This window comes from Macrosteles quadrilineatus, unplaced genomic scaffold, assembly GCF_028750875.1.
Source record: "Macrosteles quadrilineatus isolate MER2022 unplaced genomic scaffold, UCM_ALF_1.0 Scaffold_5__1_contigs__length_97177068, whole genome shotgun sequence".
Lineage (NCBI taxonomy): Eukaryota > Metazoa > Arthropoda > Insecta > Hemiptera > Cicadellidae > Macrosteles > Macrosteles quadrilineatus.
In genome coordinates, this window is record NW_026542598.1 from 17,884,579 (window position 1) to 17,893,480 (window position 8,902).

The following is an 8,902-nucleotide window of genomic DNA, read 5'->3' on the forward strand; positions in this document are numbered from 1 at the left end:
GTTCTAAAATAGACAAAATTAATTAAGTATAGACTGTTAGCCGTGCTGCGGTTACCATAGTTACCATTGGTTCTGGCACACATCGCTGGGAGCGCCGTGTAGTTACGGCGTGCGCGCTACGTAACCACACAGCGCTCTCAGCGGTGGACGCCAGAACCTATGCTAATCGCAGCAGGGCTGACGGTCTATATTTAATTCTTTTTGTCTATGGTTCTAACCCCCAGGTTTGAATCACGCCGTCGTTATTTTGAAAGCACCGCAGTATGTTGTCGGAAGTCTAGCCAAGTAGTTGGTATTCCGGAGAAGGTTCAGATCGCCGCCAACAGTTCCGCTTGGTAACGTAATAAAGGGTCGGGTCAAAACGTTGGCTCTAGAGTCCAGATAATAGATTACCTTTGGCCGTATAAGTTCAAAAGTAATTGGAATCTGTTAAATGTATAATTATATCCATATCCAGAAAACATGTAGAAAGAAATGTAAAAACGATATGTGCTCTTTGCTGGAGTACAGCATATTTGCGTCTAAAGACATTGGTTTAACGTCCACGCTGATTTCTCTGCTACAAGTTTAGCGTAAAAGCATAGTTTTGTTTATTTACATTTCAATTTAAGAAACGTCTTTGTCACTTCCTGTGTTTTATTTTTGTTATCTTTTCATTTCTGGGTGTACTTGAATTTATGTCATTACCATTGATTACATTTTAACCTTCTTTAATTATAACTTCATACTTTCAAAACTGTTTTAAAATATTTCACTATCAAACACAATCTAGATAATACTATCACTTTGAATAGTCTTGGAACACTTTATGAGACGTTTTACAGTAAGTCATAATTTCTTTTAAAGTATTTTTATCTCTAAACAATTTCAACTTTAGGAGGGAAAAGAGTCTTAGTTTATATAAATTGTCTCTATATAAGATCTTAAATTGTATTTTATGTGAGTATATACACAATACTCGATGTGGTTAAAATTGTATTTGTAATTTATTTTCATATACAGGGTGGCTGAAAAGTAACTTGCATCCCCACTTAACTTTTCAACCATTTGAGATATTTGAAATTGGTTTGCGGCAACCTTCTTAGATATGAGGGGCTACAATAATTATTATGGTCAATTTTGAAAATTTTGCCCTTAAGGGTAGCGGGGGTAGGGGGTAGCTCAAAATTTTCAAATGACAAGTATAGTCGAGATTGGTATCATTTTACAGGGCTTGACAAAACATGAACATAACATAAAGAAAATAGAAATCGGACCATTGATAACAAAATGGCAACTTTAAATTACTTTAAATAACCATTGTCTCAACAGTTTTTAGCTGCCATTTTTTTTATTAATGGTCCGATTTCTATTTTCTTTATGTTAATTGTTATGTTTAGTCAAGACCTACAAAATGATACCAAACTCGACTATAGTTGCTATTTGAAAATTTTGAGCTACCCCCTACCCCCGCTACCCCTAAGGGCAAAATTTTCAAAACTGACCATATTTTTTGTAACCCTTCATTTCCAAAGAAGTTGCCGCAAACCGATTTCAAATATCTCAAATAGTTAAAAAGTTAAAGAGGTTGCAAGTTAATTGTTTTGCCACCCTCATGTTTATTTGGATTTTAAACGTTTTAGGGCGCCATTTTGTTATTAGTGAGCCGATTTTGGTTTTCTTTATGTTAATGTACATGTTTTCTTTATGTTAATGACCTGTAAAATGATACCAAACTCGACTATACTTGTCATTTGAAAATTTTGAGCTACCCCCTACCACCGCTACCCCTAAGGGTAAAATTTTCAAAATTGACCATGATTATTGTAGCCCCTCATATCTAAGAAGGTTGCCGCAAACCGATTTCAAATATATCAAATGGTTGAAAAGTTAATTGGAGGTGCAAGTTACTTTTCAGCCACCCTGTATAGGTTTATATAGGTTAATAAACCACTACTAAACACATGTATATCGTGTTGAAATTCTACTACTTATACTACAACTCTAAACCAGCAAACAATTCAACGGTATTAAAACGTCACCTGTCACCATAGGCATAAAAATTTTGAAAAAATAACAATTAAATCAAAAATGTTCATCACTTACCCTCGATGTAATACTGTTCGGCTACCAAAATATGTGGAGATCCTGACCGACTTTGACTTGCAAAGAAGCGCACAGAGTTAAGATTTATCTAATTCGCGCAGGAATCGCAACACATCGGTTTCGTACTTCGGTAAGGTTAGGATTGTTGCTAAATGATTCTCAGCCTCCGGCCAATCCGGTAACTCTTGAGTGCAAAAAACTGACCAATACCACTCGTCCAACCGGTTTACATCAATTTTCTTCCAATAGCAAACCCTGCTTACGCGAGTGGTAATACCATCTGGGTCTAGGTCAACAAAAAGTGGGATATCCATGAAATCAGCTACGTACACTAAGGACTGTTGAATACTTCTTTCCTCTTCCAAAGTTAATGTTGTTACTAGTAGCGCAGACCATGCATAGACCAAATGGTATATTGTCTGTGCGAGTAACCTAATACTGCCCATTATTTTTGTAAATCATGGTATATTTAAGGTTCCTAGAAGGTTGAGTAATTTGTACAGATAGATAATTAAAACACAAATTATATATTTTTTCCATTCTTCTGTATAAAATGTATGTTATAGTTTTATATTTTATTGCATAAACCTGATGAATTAGTTGAATTATTGTCACTCAAACAGACGATTGATTTAACTATTATTGGATGTGTTTTTTTTTTTTTTTTTTGTGAAACTGAGTAACCTTATTTATGTAAGTATGTATACTAAATGACATTTTTATTTAATTTTAATTTCTCTGCAAAAAGGTCCTTCCAACCTAGTATTTTAGGTAATTTTTAGTATTTTAGTAGTTCAAATCTAGGTCCGTTGCTATATTTGCTTGTTTAGATTATGGATTACTGTACCTATCATAACATGTCCTGTTTGATTGGAATTTGTTCAACGAGTATTTATCTCGAAAATTCCAGCACAGCAACACTGTAATTTTTTGAGAAGCTCTCATGATGTGGCCTAACCCACAATATCACATGGCAAATAGAATTTAAGTCTAGAAATCACTGTACTTATGTGTTTACATCATTTCCCGATTTTTCATTATAATTCATGCGTAAGTAAAATCAATATTCGTCCTACGTCTTTTCAAATAAGATTAACTGTAAATCTTTAATTTATAATAAACGTAGGTCTAATCGTTCCACGGAGGCGAATAGGTTTACGGATCTTGAGTAGAGATCCGAGCAATAACACGTTTATTTGGAGCCCGCGCGGTGTTTTTGCACGGGTCAACAAGGCCTCTCTGGAAATTGTTCCAAGGTCAGACTGACTACGGAAGCATTGCCTTCCCCGTATGTGATGAAAATAAACCCACTTATTTACAATGGAGCTGGTAACTTGAGTTGGTAAGTTGTAACTTTCTTAGTATGACACTAGGACTAGGGCACTAGGAGTAGGACACTAGCTTCATAGTTTTATCGTTGGATAGTAATTATTATAAGTTATTTAAATTAATAAGCAATGTTGATATACTATTAAGATTTTAAATATTGATCGTTATGTAAACGTAAGAATATGACTTTGTCAAATTATTTGCTTAACAAATTTATCGGTTGTTTTTCTAAAATGTATGTTATCTATCCAAATGGTTATAAAGGGGAGAGGCTAATCCAGTTTTTTAAGTTCGTGTCGTTTTGTCCAGGCGTCCCGGGTTAAAATCCCGCAAATCACCAACAGCTGTTAGAAATGTGCTGTTTTGTATAGAACCTTCAACATATACCTACACGGTAATTACATTTCTTTACGTAAATATTGCATATAGTGGAAGAACGGAAATAGAATTGTTACATTGGGAACACCAATGGTGAAAAATCTCTGAAAATAATCGAATTCCCTAAAAATCTCAACAAACCATCGACATTACTGGCTAAGGGCAGGTAGCAGGTTTGTGGTAACGTACTGTCGAGGTGTTTGTAGTGATAAATGGAAAACATGGCTGTAATCTGAGGTGTGGAGACTGCGAAGAATATAAACGACTGTCCAACATCTAGATTAGGCTACATGGTACAGAGATGTTGGTCCTCCTACGAGCACGCTAAAACTGCCGCGAAGATGAACCGGTTAGTCTTTATGTTAACTACGCCAATAGACTATTGAATTTGAAACAATTATTAACAATGATATTATAAATAATATAAAATGTGCATTGTATCAGCTATGAGTTAATGAAATTCCATTAGTGTACAATGGGCTTAGAAATTAGTAAGATTTCTTTAGTAGCTTTTGACTAAGTCCATACGTTTTTAAAGACACGATCCTTTATTAAAAGCCTAATAATCGAGAATAGCTGGGACCGAGTTTGAAACCACCAAAAAGCTATTGACTCTTCCCCAAAGACCGGCTACACAGTAATTACACTTAATATATTTTAATTCGCCTTTCAGTTTCTCATTTGAGTTAGCTAACTGACCACCACAATGATAAGTTGTGATAAAGAAACATATCCTGACTATTTCATGTTAATGTAATCTTTTTATTAACATAAATAATTTTCATACAGTGAGTAAGTCTCATTAAAATATAATACTTTGGTTAATCTAGCGATCTAACCATTACATCAGATATCTCCGATATTGTGTTTTACAAGGCTGAAGGATCAAGATTGAATCCTGATGTGTTTTGTTTAGAAACGCACTGGTGGGATGGGAAGTTGTTAATCATTAGCATACCCGAGGGATTTACATGCGAAGTGTTTGTTAAATTACTTGCGGATCAGGATTGCGAAGTGAGTGGGAAATAGACACTTGCTATAAAAAGCCAACCTTCAAACAACGTGAGCGTTCGAACTAGTTTTTTTTTATGTAGATAAATCGTTTGTATTCCTTGTTTTAAATTCGAATTGAATTTTTTCATTTATTTATCAACTATGCAAAACCATTTATGAACTATGCCATAAAGTAGTATAAAAAGTTTTAAATCAACATATATAAAAATATTTTAAATTTGTATGTGTTTTTTATATAACTACTAGCAGAGTACCCGTCCTTCGTACGGGGTTGGAATATAAGTATAAAATGCTTATTGCAGTAATACTCAAGCTTTGCGTTTGCAATAAGGGAGGACACAGTTTGATAAAATTTGCTTTTTTTAAATTTACAGTATTCTATAGTATTACACACCTACCATATCCATAATGTTATACCACTTCACCTAAACAATAGAAAAACATAAATTATCAACAATTCGCAAAATTTCACAAATTATTCATGAAATGAAAAACATAAGCATAACTGTAAACAATCCTACTTTGACAGTTCTCATTGCGAATCACAGTTTTTTGTTGCTGCTTAGTTCAAATTAGCTGTTTTCATAAATGCAAAAAAAATATAGTGCTGCACTCTGTTGGTATATCTTACAACTTTTTAATACTTTTCCATATCATAGAACAAACTTTTTTAGTTGAAACAGCTGACTAAATTCTTTAATTCCCTTTAAATATGAATACTCATAAGGTTAACAGGGGGAATTACAGAGCCACTGGGGCGGAGCCCGAAAGGACTTTTGAGATAAGAATATGCCTATATGTTAATCGGGAATGTAAGCTATCATCATGCCAAATTTCAGCCCAATCCGTCCAGTGATTTATGCGTGATTGAACTTCAACCAAACAAACAAAAAAACACACAAACTTTCACATTTATAATATTAGTAAGATAATAAATTATTTATAATTGATAACATTTTTATATACGAGTTCAACAAACTCTTCTACGTAGTCAGGAAGTTTGTTAGGTAATTGGTAATGACATTTACAATATGTAAGAGTACTACATATGATTTTGATTTATACTTATATTATAAAAGTAATAATAAGTGTTACGCAGACCTACTAAATACATAAATTTAATTTACAAATATACTAATGTAATTAAAGTTATATTTTAGTATTGAAGGCTGAATACACCATCTAATTTTAAATTGAAATAGAATTTCTTTATTTACTGACCTACTATCCTGTACAAATTTATTTAATGAAGCAATTAAGTAGTGCAATGCCAAAAGTCGTAATCCAACATATAAATTACAAGTTTTGAATTGAATTAATCTGTGAATTTCGAAGATCAACAATCTCTTCAGCATATGGGGGAAGTGGAGAAGGTAATTTGGACCAACATTGTCGTCATTTCAAATTCCATAAACAATTTTGATTTATATTCAAATAATATATTAGAAGCAAGAATATAATATATTTGAGAATAGCATTGATAGGTGTAGAGCTGACTTATCGTAATGAATAGATATATTTAAATGTATGTTAAAAAAGCTGATTTACTAGTTGCAGTAAACCTACACTGCTCCTACACGAATGCCTTTAGCCTAATAAAATTGTATGAACATGACTGATAGTTCATACTTATGATATAAAAACTAAAACTTATCAAACATAATTTTCAATTATATGTTTGCTACTTGGAGTAGAACTTGAACCAATAAAATAACAAAATGTTTCATATTTTATAAAGATAATGTTCATAAACTGGCAACCTACATAAATTACTTACGCTCCTTAAAGGTACATGGGGAAACAACGTAATGAGTTAGGTGCTAAATTCATTATTAAGACAGTAATATTACTATTATTGGCAATTTTAAGTTGGCAATCAATAGGTGTAACACGTTAAGCTGACTGCCTTTTAAAACTGAATTTAATCGTGGAGCAACTTACGGTTTACAGTGAAAACAATAAAATTATTTTTACAAATTAATTCAGTTATATGTTTTGTTATCTTAGGACTTAATTATTGGATTCCTTATCGTTTAGGAAATATAATAAAGAGCTATTTACATCCTAAATTATTGACATATTTATTTAATGTAATAAACATAACATATTTTTATACACCAATAATTAATAGATTGTCCTAAAAAAATTAACCTAAAGTACTTACCATTTACAAAGATAAATCCTGAAATATTTCTAAACGTAACAGCAATTTTTGAAGAACTATAGATTGTTAATCACTCGCGCTGTCAAATACAGAGCCGAGGACAGTTAGAGACTAGAGACTGAGTAGAGACAACGAGGGACAGAACCAGACTGAAGACAGAGTGAGGTAAGCAGGACTGCCTCAACAATGACCTTGACTGTGACCTTGATATGGGGGTTGATAAGTGCTACGCTATCTGATAACATGGTGCTTGAAGTTATGTTTCAATAGTCCTATCGCGATCCTGGATGGTAGTGTAGGTTGGGTTTTGATTATAAAACTTCAGCGAAATTGTTCATTCAAGTCTCATTGAAATCAGTGTTAGGTTTGTTGGGTGATCTTTCGTTTTGGCGTGAAAATATATTAAATATATACCTAAGAGGTTTCAATTTTTTAAAGGCTTATTGAGTTACTGTTTAACGGCAAAGTATAGTGTGATGAGGATCTTAAAAATATTTTATTTTTTTTACTAAAACCAATTTTGATATGTGTTGTAATCAGTTGGTTTATGTGAATGCCTACATAGTAAAACTAATAATGTTCGAAAATAGGGTATGGAGTTGGGGATTATAGAAGAAAAAAATAATGTAGCCTACACACAAACCCCTACAGAGTTTTTGTAAAAAAAACCTTACTTTTAAATTTTATTTATTTTACACTGCCATAAAGCTAATTCAAATAGGTAAATTTGTAAAAGTAAGTAATTTGTATTTTTAAATTAATTCAATAGTTATTCCATTGGTAGTATTATATAATACAAAGTATTACATTCAACAGTTCAATTGTTTTCTACAATAGTTTAAAAGAATTACATAACTCACGAAATAGTTGTAAACCTACTAGTGTCTCGTATTACTGTTTAACAATCTCAAGTGAAAAACAACATAACATTTTCATAAATTATTTTACTTGTTTATTATGAAAAGAAAACGATATTGAATTGCTCTCAAGAGTGGTTAGATATGAATACCAAATTAGAATCTCATGTGTTCAATTTTTAAATGAGACAAGAATATCAACAGTCAGTTTTCCTGATACTCATGTATGCAAGATTGTATGGAGTACATAATATGGAGTACATAATAAGTAATAAATATTAACTTTATTGAACTGTGTAGCCAATGAGATTATGACGTCTAATTGAATATTCAGTTTCAAATAACAACGAAACGATTTTCCAATCATAACTCTACAAGATCATCGGTAAAAACCAATAGCAAGCTCATTTTTCATTTTACTTTGTGGTTTTTGATTATAGTAAATTCTTATTAATATTGCATGATAATGTTTCGTAAACACTATTCTAGCTGACAAAAATATTAACTTAGTAATACATATAGGCTATATTCATTGTATGAATGCTTGCTATATTTGTGCAGTCTTACACTAATACGTCAAACACATTGTTGTCACCACATTAGCCTTGCCACAGAGAAAGAGAATATAGATGTATTGTCATTATCTATGGCTGTATATATAGATGAGAGCTGAGTGAGTTTGTTTACAGTCACGTGTAAAATTTACCTTATTTATGAAAAAAGATTCTAGCCCTGAAAGTTTTAATGATGGACATTTCCTCTTTGTTGTCCTCAATAAATTCATTGAAAAACTCCAAGGTCTATTGTCAACAAAAAAGATTAATTACAGGGTTCACGAGTTCAGGAAGTTGTAGCCTTACTAAGTGGTTTGTCAATAGTTGTTACCTACTAATGTATTTACGATGTCTAAGGTTATCACACTTACACACCTTGCCGCCTTCTAAAATTATTGCTCATAACAATATATAACTACGAATTAAAACACTGAAAAATAATTTATAATTATTAGGTAAAAGTTTAAGTTCCTTTCTCAATAGTGAGGGGACAAAACTAACAAGTCAATAAATACTGTAAG

At 32.3% G+C, this 8,902-nt stretch overlaps 1 protein-coding gene across 1 annotated transcript in view; it reads right to left on the bottom strand.

Annotated features, from left to right (window-relative positions):
* LOC128995455 (ABC transporter G family member 20-like) overlaps positions 1–7,105 on the bottom strand; it is a 49,529-nt gene extending 42,424 nt beyond the window's left edge. The window contains exon 1 of the mRNA XM_054420473.1: positions 6,971–7,105. The gene's annotated coding sequence lies outside the window, so the exon portion shown is untranslated. The remainder of the gene's footprint in view (positions 1–6,970) is intronic.
* Positions 7,106–8,902: the final 1,797 nt, after the last annotated feature.